This window comes from Marmota marmota, unplaced genomic scaffold, assembly GCF_001458135.2.
Source record: "Marmota marmota marmota unplaced genomic scaffold, marMar, whole genome shotgun sequence".
NCBI classification, from domain to species: Eukaryota; Metazoa; Chordata; class Mammalia; order Rodentia; family Sciuridae; genus Marmota; species Marmota marmota.
In genome coordinates, this window is record NW_025999873.1 from 888,947 (window position 1) to 904,185 (window position 15,239).

Consider the following 15,239-nt stretch of genomic DNA (forward strand, 5'->3'; position numbering starts at 1 on the left):
TGCCCTCTGTCACCCCTTCTATTTAACACAGTTCTTGAAACTCTAGCCAGAGCAATCAGACAGACAAAGAAATTAAAGGGATATGGGTAAGAAAAGGAGAACTCAAATTATCACTATTTGCAGACAATATGACTCTATACCTAGAAGACCCAAAACATTACACCAGAAATGTCCTAGAACTAATAAATGAATTCAGAAAAGTAGCTGGATATAAAATCAATACCCATAAATCAAAGACATTTCTGAAAGAGAAACTAGGAAAACCACCCCATTTACAATAGCCTCAAAAAAAAAAAATTGGGAATAAACTTAATGAAAGAGATGAAAGACCTCTACAATGAAAACTACAACACTCTAAGAAATTAAAGAAGACCTAGAAGATGAAAAGATCTACCTTGCTCTTGGATAAGTGGAATTAATATTGTCAAAATGAACACACTACCAAAAGCGCTATACAGATTCAATGCAATCCCAATTAAAATCCCAATGACATTCCTCATAGAAATAGAAAAAAACAATCATGAAATTCATCTGGAAAAATAAGAGATCCAGAATAGCCAAAGTAATCATTAGCAAGAAGAGTGAAGCTGGTGGCATTACTATTCCAGATCTTAAACTATACTACAGAACAATAGTAACAAAAACAGCATGGTATTGGCACCAAAATAGACCTGTAGGCCAATGGTACAGAATAGAGGACACAGAGTCTAACCCACATAATTACAGTTATCTTATATTAGACAAAGGCGCCAAAAACGTACATTGGAGAAAAGACAGTCTCTTCAACAAATGGTGCTGGGAAAACTGGAAATCCACATGTAACAAAATGAAATTAAACTTCTATCTCTCACCATGCACAAAACTCAACTGGATTGAGTTGGGTCAAGGACCTAGGAATTAAACCTGAGATCCTGCGCCTAATGGAAGAAAAAGTAGGCCCAAATCTCCATCATGTCAGATTAGGCCCCAACTTTCTTAATAAGACTCCTATAGGGGCTGGGGATGTGGCTCAAGCGGTAGCACGCTCGCCTGGCATGCTTGCGGCCCGGGTTTGATTCTCAACACCACATACAAACAAAGACGTTGTGTTGGCCGAAAACTAAAAAATAAATATTAAAAAATTCTCTCTCTCTTAAAAAAAAAAAAAAGACTCCTATAGTGCAAGAATTAAAACCAAGAATCAATAAATGGGATGGATTCACACTAAAAAGCTTCTTCGGAGCAAAAGAAACAATCAGTGAGGTGAATAGAGAGCCTACAGAATGGGAGCAAATCTTTACCCCTCACACATCAGAGAGAGAACTAACCTCTAGGATATATAAAGCACTCAAAAACCGTAACACCAAAAAACACAAATAACCCAATCAATAAATGGACCAAGGAACCGAACAGACACTTCTCAGAAGAGGATATATAATCAATCAACTAATATATGAAAAAATGTTCAACATCTCTAGGAATTAGAGAAATGCAAATCAAAACTAAGATTTCATCTCACTCCAGTCAGAATGGCAGCTTATCAAGTAATATAAACAAAAATAAGTGTTGGTGAGCATGTGGGAGAAAAGCCACACTTATACATTGCTGGTGGGACTGCAAATTGGTGCAGCCAATCTCTAAAGCAGTATGGAGATTCCTTGGGAAACATGGAATGGAACCACTATTTGACCCAGCTATCCCACTCTTCAGTTTATACCCAAAGGATTTAAAAACAGCATACTACAGGGACACAGCCATGTCAATGTTTATAGCAGTATAATTCACAATAGTTAAACCGTGGAACCAACCTAGATGCCCTTCAGTAGATAAATGGATAGGGAAACTTCAGTATTATATACAATGGAACATTACTCAGCATTAAAAGAGAATAAAATCATGGCATTTGCAGGTAAATGGATGAAGTTGGAGAATACAATTCTAAGTGAAGCAAGCCAATCCCAAAAAACCAATGGCCAAATATTTTCTTTGATATGAGGATGCTGACTCATAATGGCAATGTGGAGGGAGCATGGGAGGAATGGAGGAACTTTAGATAGGGCAAAGGGGAGGAAGGGGGAGGGAGGGGCGAGGAGGTGTAGGAGTGATGATGGAATGAGTTAGACATCATTACCCTGAGTACATGTATGAAGACATGAATGGTGTGAAAATACTTTGTGTACAATCAGTGACTTGAAAAACTGTGCTTTATACGTGTGATATGAAATGAATTGCATCTGCCATCATGGATAACAAATTAGAATAAATAAATAATTTAATTTTTTTTTTAAAAGATGTCTTCATAGAGCTGGGTGCTGTGGCACATGCCTGTAATCCCAGCAATTCAGAAGGCTGAGACAGAAGAGCACAAGTTTAAGGCCATCCTCAGCAATATATTAAGACTGTATCTCAAAAATAAAAAGCAAAAAAAGGGGTTGAAGGTGTAGATCAGTGGTTGAATCCTTTCCTAGCATGGGTAAGGCCCTGGGTTTAATCCCCAGTACCACACACACATGCACAAAGTTGCCTTCATATATGCTATTAAGAAGTTTTGATTTAAAACAAAATCCAGAATAATATACTTAGGGATATGAAGATGACTTTGCATGACCTTTTAAATCTACTTCCATGAATATATCTTACCTGCTTTGGAGGAGAGAAACCTTCTGGGTTTCCCTACCAGACCCTCCCACAAATAGCAGTAGTGTGTGTTTTTTAACCTGAACTTATTGCCACAATAATTCATAGCAAGTATCAAGACAAGAGGAATAAGAATCTAATTGTTGCCTTAATCAGTAGGGTTAAAAACATCCTCTGTGGCCTTCAAAGCATGTGTCTTTGTGAGTCATTAAATACTTTCAGCAAAGCAACTGTTCCATTGAAAACCAGGGTAGGAGTAGCCACTGAATTCCATTTTGTTGTTTTGTTTTTTTTAAAAAAAAAAAACATAAATTCCAAGGTGGTTCCTCCCCTTGTTTCTATCTATCTATCTATTTATTTATTTATTTTTGTGGGGCTGGGGATTGAACCCAGGGCCTTATGCATTTAAGGAAAGCACTCTATCAACTGAGCTATATCCCCAGCCCCCATTTTGGTGTTTTGAATCCAGACTATACTGTCACATTTTAAGGCTGGGGGTGGGGTGGTAAAAAAATATATATATATATAGACATATATATATATACACACACACATATATATGTATATTTGTGTATATATGTGTATATACACAAATATACATATAGTATATATGTGTATGTGTATATACAGTCAATGTAAACCCTTTCACAAACTTTAAATAAAAGAGAAAACTATTTCAAAACAAAATCATGTATATAGGGATTTTAAGGAATTTTTGCATTTATGTAAGCTAAAGGGGTTGAATATCATTTAAAATGACGTAAATTTATTTATTTATTTTTTTTTAAAATATTTATTTATTTATTTATTTTTAGTTCTCAGCGGACACAACATCTTTGTTGGTATGTGGTGCTGAGGATCGAACCCGGGCCGCACGCATGCCAGGCGAGCGCGCTACCGCTTGAGCCACATCCCCAGCCCGTAAATTTATTTTTAAAAGGCTCTTGATTTCATGTGCCATGTTCAGGATGGTTCTAATTCTTGAGAGGTCAAATTCACACTTGGATTCAAATCCTGTGGCATGATGCAGAAGGGGAAGTCCAGAGCCTGGGAGTGATGCACTGGGCCTGTTCTTCCTGTGTACCCACCCAACCCACCTTCCCACCCTCAATTTGGAGAGACCTGGAGACTATTCCCTGGAACAAGGACCTTAACTGGATACTGGTTAGAAAAGCTCTAGTACCTATAAAGCATCCACCCATTGGTGTTCTTTTAGGGGCTGGGTAAAAGTCAGGCAGTGGCACTTAGCCCCCAGGAGAAAAACAGATATGGTAACAAAATTCAGCATGACTGTGTGGTAAACAAGCCTTTAGAAAGTCTACCCTCCATATTTTCAGTAAGACTGGAAAGGAGATGACATTCATTTAAAAGGAAAATATGATCTCAGGAAAGACTGCTCTCACATGAACTATGGTTTGGATCTGGAATATCCTCCAAAGGCCCATATGTTAAAGGCTTAGTCCCCTTAGCACTACCAGGAAGTGGTGGAACTTTTAAGTGGCACCTAGTGGGGCTAGCGGAAGGCTTTAAGTCACTGGAGTCATGCCCTTGAAGGGGTCTGAGGGACTCCAGTCTCCTACTCTTTCTCTTTCCTTGGCATTCGAGTCCTGAGGTGAGGAGCTTTGCTCTGCCATGTGTTCCCCACCATGATGTGCTAACTGATCACGGGCCAAAACACAATGGGGTTAACTGACCACGGACTGAAATCTCTAGAACCGTGAGTTAAAATAAACATTATATTAGTTGACTATTTCAGGGATTTGTTATAGTGACAAAAAGCGTACTAACACAATACACAAAGCAACGCTGAACACTATGGGGCACTTGCTCATTCTGTCTAAAAGAATACTGAGATGATGAAAATTTTTAAAAAATTGAGACATGTAAGAAGACTGAGAAGAGCCAATATAAGTATAATAGGAAACATGAAAAATTAAAAATAATGGGAGAAAACTAACCTGAGATAAAGTGTAAAGAGATGTAAAATGTTCTTCCTGTGTACCCACCCAACCCACCTTCCCACCCTCAACTTGGAGAGACCTGGAGACTATTCCCTGCAGCAAGGACCTTAACTGGATACTGGTTAGAAAAGCTCTAGTACCTATAAAGCATCCACCCACTGGTGTTCTTTTAGGGGCAATGACCAGGCAAAAACAAATGAAAGGGGATTCCCACCAAGACATAACATCAAATGTCTGAGTTCTAAGTGCTCTAAGTAGAGGTGAGGGGTTTTGATGGTACTAAGAGCCAACAGCCGAGGGATGACTGGATCCTGTCTGAAGTTCTGCCTTCACCCCCATGGGAGTCAGACAGAAGGTGCTGGGCCCATGGTGAATAAATCATATTGAAGACAGAGAAGCACTTTCTTGACAACTGGCCAGGGCTCTCCTGCCAAGGCTGAACTGAAGAAGACAAGGGTGGCTCAGGCCTTGGAGAAGCCTCTGACCCAAACTCACTACTCTGCAAGGCGAGCTGTAACCTGGCCCATCCACCCTACTACAGGCCTATCCAAAGGAGGTAGGAAGAGGGCCTGGGGAAACAGGCCCTGACGAGATCCACAGAAAGGAGAGGAAGAAAATGAGTCAAGTCCTAGCCCTGACCTCCTGAGCCAGCTCAGCCATGGGGTCAATCCCCCCAAAATAAACATTTTAAAGAAGAAAATACTGAGTGTTTATTTGTCTTCAGGATATTGAAATGCCCCGTTGGAGCTGGAATTCATACAGGAAATGAAGGGAAATACTCCTGGAAAAGGCAGGTTCTCCCTTCAACACCCCAACCTCATGCTATTTGGCTGATGGGAAAGGTAGAGAGATGTGATCACCTAGTCTCAATGTGGGATACCGTGAAGGTCCATCTTAGCTTGAGTTCTCTTTGGGATACAGGAAGCCACTGTGGCAACTGTATCCCATTTTGACCCAGCCCACTTCCTTCACCCTTCATTGGTACTATTTCTGAAGTCATTCCCCATAATAAACACACATCTGGGTCTCAAGGCCTATTTCCCCAAGAAGCAGCTAAGAGACAATCGACCCCATTGTATATTTATAGTACATGAACTTAATTTTAAAACTTACTTTATTTTAAAAGCATCTTTTTTTTTTTAAAATTAAAATTAAATTCCTGTGTTAGTCTTTTATTTATTTATCTAGCAGTGCCTCCCACATGTCAGGCACCTTCTCTATCACTGAACTACATCTCCAATTCTTGTTTTATTTTTTTAAATCAGGGGTCAAAAATTCAACTGCCTATAGAACCAGATTAGCAAGTAAATGTCTGTGAAGGGCAAAATGAAGAACAAAGGGAGTGGCAGGAAATGTGACATGTAGAGAATAAAATATTTTCAGGCCCCATAAAATATTCTTATTCAAAAAACTCCAAAGCCCTCTATAAGACAAATGAGCTTTGCCAATTTGTGTCATCTAGGCTATCCTTTTACAAAGATATAATCAGCATACATACAAGTTTGTACTCAGTATTGTTCATTCACCTTTACAGCATACATTTCCTCATGTTTGGGTATAATTCTGACAATTACAGTTTTAAATGGCAGTGTGCCTATTATCCACTGAATCCAATCACCATAATTACTTCATCATTCCTTTATGGTTAGAGGGCTAAAATGCTGGGAGGTCACTCAGCCATGTTTGTGACAGTATTAGATAAGGGTGTTTATTGAATGTCTCCCATAATCACTTGTGAGCCTAGATTACTTTCTCTAAATTTAGCTTTTAAGCACTGTTCCTGGTACATACACAATAAGCTTGACAGTTTTGTAAATAAAAGTGACCATGCTTTCTCAAAGATAATACAACCATCTTAATATTGCACAAATATTTTGAAATCTGGAAAGAACCTTCTTTGGGAATAATGGTCAAAGCTGGCCATTTCACCTAAATATGAAATAAAACAGAAACCTTTAGGTCAGCTAATAGTCTGCATTCTTTTCATGCCAGGGCAAAGGCTACACTTGTATTTTAGTTATTGTTTCCCTTTGTTTCCCAGACTTATGCAGCCTTATTTGGAAGTTTCCCTTTTTGGTCAGCAATTGGGGAAAAAAAAACTACTCTGTAGAAATTCAAAATGCTTTATATAGTGTGAACTCTCCAAAGCATACAACATAATCCATACTTATAAGAAGTTGGGAGAGTCTTCATGGATGTAGACATAGTTCAGGTTCTCATTTTACCAATTTGAAAAACCATCAATGCCAAGAAAGGAAGAGAAATGAGTTCAAAGTGTCTCTCTGAATCTAGGATTTTAATAGCCCAACCTATCACCTAGAGAAAACAGAGTTTGTGTATTCAATGTAAGTCACTAGAAGTCTCTCCCTGTATTGGTCCTCTTAAAGCTAAATCACACTCCATCTCATTTTTCAAATACTGAACTTTGACTCTGAAGTCTTGAGAGGTAAGCAGACAAAAATTCTTCAAGAATGATATCCAGGATAACACTTGTAAGCCTTCCTGTAAATCCAAGCCTACAGAACAGAACTCTCCCACGGTTCTTCCTTCTTTTCTCCTCACTTTAACCATTCTCCTTTCATCCTTCCCCAGCCTCCCAGCAGCTAGTTGCCTCTAGCTTCTCCCTTCTAGGCATGCATGAGTCCTCACAGGAAAAGAAGTCTGAATTTCCCTCCTCACAATCTCTGGGTGGGTCCATCAAGCCCCAGGGGCTACTCGGCAGCCACAGCAAGCAAAAAAACTCACCCCTGGGAAAGAAGGGGAGATTTACTTGGGAGATGACATGAGAGTTGAAACTGAAAGAATGAGAAGTAGGATGGTGTAATTTTTCTTCCAAGTTGGAACACTTTTTTTCTTTTAATTTATTTATTTATTCTCATTTGTTATACATGACAGCAGAATGCAATTCAATTCATAGTACACATATAGAGCACAATTTTTCATTTCTCTGGTTGTACACAAAGTAGGGTTCACACCATTCGTGTCTTCATACATGTACTTAGCGCAATAATGTTCCATCTCATTCCACTGTCTTTCTTACCCCCATGAAAGACATTTTCTTACCTCCCCCCTCCCTTCTGCACCTCTCCTTTGCCCTATCTAAAGATCCTCCATTCCTCCCATGCTCCCCACCCAAACTGGAACACTTTTGAGAATAAAACTAGTAAGCGTTCAATGGGACTCTCCTGGGCAACTTGAGGCTAATGGCCAACCTATGGAGGGGTCCACAGATATAGCTGTAAAGCAACATGAGAAAAGGCGCAAGAACCCCAGGGTAAGGAGCAGGTTGTGCTTCTAGGGACAGAGGGGAGGCCGATGGCAGAGGAATAGCACCCAACCTGCAATAAATCTAACAGACCATTCAGCTACCTGAGATTATGCCAACCCAGGAACAGAAAGAGATCTCCAGGGAAGCTAAAAATGTCTGTATCTTAACCTTCGCATCTTTTTATTAACAGGAAATAGTAACTAGTCTATCCACAGTTCTGACAGGTTTAGTTCTAGTTTCCAGGCATGCAGGAACAGATCAGAGGCAGCAGAGAAGAAATAGTTTAAAAATGTTGACGAGCAGGGCTGGGGTTGTGGCTCAGAGGTAAAGCACTTGCCTAGCATGTGTGAGGCACTGGGTTCAATTCTCAGAACTACATATAAATAAAATACAGGTTCATCAACAACTAAAAAATAAACAAACAAAACAAAATGCTGACAAGCATATGACCACAGTGTGTAGACTGACCCCAGCAACAAGAGGTCCCCAGTGCACCCCCAGAATCAGGCTGGTAACAGAATTAACATTGACAGTGATGATCCAAGTGATGAGAAAAGAGTAAATGCACTATTTTAGTTTATATCTGGAATGGTTGGCATAAGGTTCTGAATACCAAATTTATTATACAAAAAAGGTCCTTTTAAAAAATATATTTTTTCAGTTGTAGATAGACACAATATCTTTATTTATTTTTATGTGGGGCTGAGGATCGAACCCAGTGACTCACATATGTGAGGCAGGTGCCCTACCACTGAGCTACAGACCCAGCCCCAAAAAGATCATTTAAATTTTTTTTTAAGTTGTAGATTAACACAATGCCTTTATTTTATTTATTTTTTATGTGGTGCTGAGGCTTGAACCCAGTGCCTCACACATGCTAGGCAAGCGCTCTACCACTGAGCCACAACCCCAGTCCAAGGTCATTTTAATGTATAGTTTATATCTAAAATTTAATCATTGCTCCAATTACAGTTACTGCTCTTTCTTATTCTTCTACAATTACTGATTAAAAATCTCAACCAAAACATAAAACACAAGAATAGAATGTCAGAGAAACTTAGGGTTCAGGGAAGTTGTGAGGGACATACACACATACAGAAAAACATAAAAGTAAGTACACAGAGAGAGAGAGACACACATATATGACTTCTCACAAAACTTTGTCTACCTGTAAAAGAGATCATTTTACCACATTTTGGATCTAGCTGAGTAAGCACATAATTCCATGTAACTGGCACACAGTAATGTTTTCGGATTGAAGGAACAGAAGAGAATATAACCATGAACAGATAATTATCATAATAGTTTCATGATCACTATGAATAGGCTCCTTGTTTATTTGTTTATAGATCAGGAGGTTAGACAGCTGATAATCTGACCTTCTAAGAGTGGCCTCCCCCCCCCCCCCCCCCCNNNCCCCCATTTGGTTGCTGGTTCTAGAGAGAAAAGCAGAGCCCATTAGAAAAAGGAGATAAATTCTTTGGCATACTACACAATGGGGATTTTCAAGAGCTTTGGATGTTTTGGGCACCAGTTTTTACTGGGTATAGTTTCAGGTCAAAATTTATGACTTTACTTTTCTAGGTTTATCAGAAGTCCTAACGGTAACACTTGTCCACAACAAAGTTTAATTTGGGACAAGTAGTTAGAAATAAGAGAAAGATCAAGGAGAAAAGACAGATTTTTCTGAATAGGGCAAGGGTTAAAAAAAAAGATGAGCTGAGAAAGGATAGTGGTTTGATGGATTTTGAGAAAGGATAATGGTCTGATGGATTTGAAAGAACATGTTTAGGCTGGGGATATGGCTCAAGTAGTAGCGCGCTCGCCTGGCATGCGTGAGGCACTGGGTTTGATCCTCAGCACCACATAAAAATAAAATAAAGATATTGTGTCCACGAAAAGCTAATAAATAAAGAAATAAAGAACATGTTTACCTTATAATGAATTTTAAATCAGATTTTTCTAAATTCTCTCTTTGGAATTTTTTTTGACATGAAAAGTTAATTAACAACATTTTTGTTGTTACCTTGTTGCCTCACATAAAAAATATGAGAGGAGAGTGAACAGATATGAGTTATGAAAGACCAGGTAAACACAGGTCCTCTGACAGGAATGAAATGAGACGGTAGGCATGTTCCCTGTGCTGACCAGAAAGAGTCAGTCCCCTTGGCCTAGAATCATGAGTTATCTTTGTAGTGGTGTGGAATGAAGAAAAACTCTTCTCTGCACAAGCTTGTCTGAAGTTCATAACATTAAAAGATTTTTTTATTAAATCCCAGTCTTAAATACTTGTCCATATTAATTTAGAAATAATAAACCTACTCTCTCCTAAGAATTCAAATGTTTCCTGGAAATATGAGAAACAGCTGACATCAGTTCATCAGAACCCTACTTTATGTTAAGGACTCTTCAGAGTTAGGGGCTAGAGAGATGACAAAGACAAACAAGAATTCAACATCCAAGGGAAGGTAGATGCCAGAGAGGTCCCTCACCAAAGGGAATGGGAAGGTGGTGGACAAACAGGATGAAGGAGAAAAAAGGCTGGGGTGGGTTGGAGGACTGTCCTGAGAGAAGCGTTTTGTCATGTGATAACAAAATCCTCCTAAAGATGGACGCCCTTCAGAATGTTCAGTTTTCATGCTGCTTCTATGGTATTACATGGGCGGTTATGATCTGATTGGAACCATATAAATTTTTTTTAATAAAGTAAAACAATTCAACAGACTAGATCTAATGAGGCAAGACACTCAAATACTTTCTTGAGTTTGGATGTTTAAATGTCTAAAAACATAAAATCATAGAATGTTAAAGTTAGCAGGAAATTTAGAGCTAACCTCTAACACACTCTCATATCTTTTATATGAGGCAACAAGATACCAACAAAAACATTTTGTTAATTAACCTTTCATGTAAAAAAAAAATTCCAAAGAGAGAATTTAGAAAAATCTGATTTAAAAAATCATTATAAGGTAAACATCTTCTTTCAAATCCATCAAACCAAACCATTATATCTAAAAAGAAAAATCCTAAGATTGAGATGGATGTCTACAAGGCATTTTACAAAATTCAGCAAGTATTTAAGATTTTTTTTTTTTTTTGGTGCTGGGGAGGAACCCAGGGCCTTGTGCATGCTAAAACATGTACTCAACTAGTGATCTATACTTTCAGTCTCTATTTCTAATTTTAAAAACTGTAATATATGAAGGATAACTCCGTCATATAAAAGATGATATCTATCTCATCTCTCTAGTTTCTATGCTTCTGTGAATTTATGGTTTATCATAGAGGGCTTGTATGTTTCCTATTTCTCCCCCAGGTTTTATACATTTTGTTCATTCTGTGATTGTGACCTTTATATCCTTACCTCTACCCCCGACTCCCATGCAGGGAATTGAACCCAGGGCCTCAGGAGTGCTAAGCATGTACTCTACTACTGACTTATATCCCTACCCTTGAATGTAACTTTTTAATAAATAATTCATTGTTGATTTCTGATTACTACTAACATAAAAGAAAACCACTATTATATATACATTCACATACATACATACATACATACTTTTCATATTTGAATATGCATATTCATTTACAAGACGGGTTACCTTACTGAATTCTCCTTAGTTCTAAGTTTTTCAGTGAACTCCATGGCTATTTTTTCTCAATTTTATCCATGGCTGTTCTAATAAAAGAATTACAGTACTTATAAATAATACTAATATTATCTCATTTTTAATAAGCATTTTCAAAAGAGCTTAACTACTTTGGATAGTATATCTGAAAACGATATTGTACAGCTCTACCAGGGTACCACTGTCTTGTTCCAGATCTTTATGGGAATATTTTTAGTTTTCTGTTAAGCTGCTTTAAGACCATTTTAGTTATTATCTTAAGAAAGGATCCATGCCATTCCAATATGAATTAAATGTTTATGAGGTAGATGTTAAATTTTATTAAATGTTTTATTGACATATAGTAAAACAATTTTTCTCATTAAATTTGCTTATTTTGTGCTGGGGTTGTAGCTCAGTGGTAGAGCACTTGCTCCACATGCATGAGGTACTGGGTTTGATCCTTAGCACCACATAAAAATAAATAAATAAATAAATAAAATAAAGGTAAAAAAAATTTTAAATTTACTTATTTTGCAAATCCTATTTATTTAATAACATTATTACACTCTTGCAACAAGCCAGTTTTTAGCTGATGGTGTAATATTTTATAAAATATACGGTTTGGTTAAATTTGGCTTATATTTTAGTTAGAGCTTATACTTTACATTTGTAAGAATGTACTATTGTAGCCTCTGTAGCTTTATCTACTCCATTCTTTAACAATCTACTTGTACATTTTTCAATTCTAGTGCTTATTTTAATGTTCTTTCATATTTATTCAACAAATATTAACTAAATGCCATCCATGTGCTAAGGAAAGAGAAAAAGTGAAATTGACAAAGTTATAATTTACTGGATTAATTTCTGTGCTTCTTAAAAGCTTTCCTGTTAGCCGGGCACCATGGCACACACCTTTAATACCAGTGGCTCAGGAGGCTGAGGCAGGAGGATCATGAGTTCAAAACCAGCCTCAGCAATGGCAAGGCCCTAAGAAACTCAGTGAGACCCTGTCTCTAAATAAAATACAAAATAGGGCTGGGAATGTGGCTCAGTGGTTGAGTGCCCCTGAGTTCAATCCCTGGTACCTCCCCGCCAAAAAAAAAAAAACTTTCCTAGGGGTCAAGGTTGTGGCCTGTAGAGCACTTGTCTAGTGTGTGTGAGGCACTGGGTTTGATCCCCAGCACCACATAAAAATAAACAAATAAAATAAGGGTATTGTCTATCTATAACTAAATATATATATGCTTCTGTGAATTTATGGTTTATCATAGAGGGCTTGTACCTTTCTTATTTCTCCCCCAGGTTTTATACATTTTGTTCATTCTGTGACTATATCCTCACCTCCACCGAACTCCCATGCAGGAGTTGTTAAAAAATAACAACTTTCCTGTTTCCCAGATTTCTTGTCTTTTGTGGGGTTTTTTGAGATGGGGTCTTGTTATATGGCCCAAGTTGGCCTCCATCTTATGTTCAAGCATCCTCCTAACTCAGCCTCTCCCAAATAGGTGGAACTCAGGAATGGTACTACCATACCTGGTCTGTTTTTTATTTTCTAATGCTTTTTGTGTACTTCATTTTTATTTATTTATTTATTTATTTTATGTGGTGCTGAGGATCGAACCCAGTGCCTCGCACGTGGTAGGCAAGTACTCTACCGCTGAGCCACAACCCCAGCTCCGTGTACTTCATTTATTTTTATTCTTTCTCGATGATAAAAGCTTTCTGAAGAATGAATTTTCTTTATTTATTTTCTTTATTTTATTTGTGACTATTGGTATTCATGTTATTTTTCTAAATTATTTATATAGTTTTTAGCTCCCATTGAATAAAAAATTTTAAATAGCTTTTAAATTTTCAGTTTTTATTATTTACAGTTTATTGATTATGATCACAGGGTAACCAGTAAAATTTCCCTTAAAAAGAGTATAATGAGGGCTGGGGTTGTGGCTCAGTGGCAGAGCGCTTTCCTAACAATGTGTGAGGCACTGAATTAGATTCTCAGCACCACTTATATAAATAAATAAAATAAAGGTCCATTGACAACTAAAAATTATTGACAAAAAAAATGAGTATAATGAGGTTTCTTTTTGGTCTTAATGAATAGGTAAATGTCTTAACCATTCCATGAACATTCTGAAAAAATGGTTTGTGTATGACACATGGTTAAATTCTCCCATTCTACTTGTGAGTGTTCCCATCAGTTTCTAATAGGTTTTCATTACTGCCAATGTTTTGCTATTTAGTGTATCAGATTTTGTAACTTCTACTTTTCTTCTTGGATTATAATTTTACTAACATAAAATGTCCTGTCTCATTTGAGATACTCAGGGTGTGTGTTTGTGTCTTCAACTGATTGTTTCTATTGTTTCAGTGGAGTGACCCTGTAAGTTAAACAGAGCCTAGAGAGACATCCACAGTTAAATCACGTTTGTCTTACTATCAAAAAAGATACTGCCTTAAGATACAGAAAGTATAAGAAAAACAGGCAGCATTCTATCAAGTCAAAGGTCTTTGTAGTTAGGTACAAAAATATTTACGTATTTTAAATGCAAAAAAAAAGTGCAAACTCTAATCAAGTGGTATGCCCATATGACCATGGGGCTTTGGGGGGGAGTTGTTCAGGCTCCTATCAGGGGTGATAAGAATTAAGTAAAATATAACTTGACTCCAAAGTACATTGGCATTATAGCACTTCCTTGTTTAATTTTTGAAATCCATGCTGTAGAGAGATTCTGAACTTAGGAATCTATACCTAGTCAAACTGTCAATAAAGCGTGAGGGCAATGTAGGTCAGGAGAAGGTTGAGGAAATTTATCATGTGCAGATTGTCCCTGTATATGCTCAAATCAAATGTTTAAGAATACGTTCAACCAAAACAAAAGGGGCTAAAGTTTACATCTGAAGCTTAAGGAATCAATCCTTGGCCCTGTCAGAGATGTCTGTTTTAAAAATCTCAGCAAACTAAGATGGAAATCCCAAAAATTGTATGGAAAGAGATCCCTATATTATTTGGAATAAAACATTTACTAGCCAGGCATAGTAGTGCTAGTAGGTAATCTTAGCAACTTGGGAGACTGATTGCAAGTTCAATGCCAGTCTGCAACTCAACTGAGATCCTGTCTCACAGTAAAAAATAAAAAAGGGCTGATGATATACCTTAGTGGTAGAACACCCAGTTCAATCCCCAATACCACAAATAATTAAATAACTAAAAAAAGTCATGTAAACATCTTTTAACCATGGAAGGACTTAGAACAAGCAGAGAAATATTTTAAAACAATCAAACAAATAGTAATACTAAGTTGCGTTTTAGAATTATATTTTTTATGTTTAAGAGAATTGTATCTATTAAACAGTTACAGGTCAACTTTTTGATTCTACTATAATGTGTAATTGAGTATTAATTTGTGATTTTAATTTGAAAGTGTGCATTTATAGATTCACACATGTAAAAAAGAGAATGTATAAGTGTTTTGAAATATGTATAGACTGAAGAATCACCATGCTTTCTATAACAATTATTAAATTTATGACTTAAAAAACCAAAATTCTCATTCAGACTTTAACAGGAACCTAAACATATTAATAGACACAATTCAAAATGCTTAAAATTTGTTAGTAAAGTTTATATATTGAACTGAATATTAATCAAAGATCCCCTTAAAAGTGATCACTAAATTTTATTGGATTTATAAATAGGATATCACAATGTTGAACTCGAAAGCTTAAATAACTGGTTTTTATTATTCACTTTAATTGACTTAAGTTTTAAAATCAAGTACT

At 37.0% G+C, this 15,239-nt stretch overlaps 1 protein-coding gene across 11 annotated transcripts in view; it reads right to left on the minus strand.

The window, feature by feature from the left end:
* The window catches only part of Specc1 (sperm antigen with calponin homology and coiled-coil domains 1), a 273,402-nt gene that overhangs the window by 144,277 nt on the left and 113,886 nt on the right, over positions 1 to 15,239 (minus strand). The window lies entirely within an intron of this gene.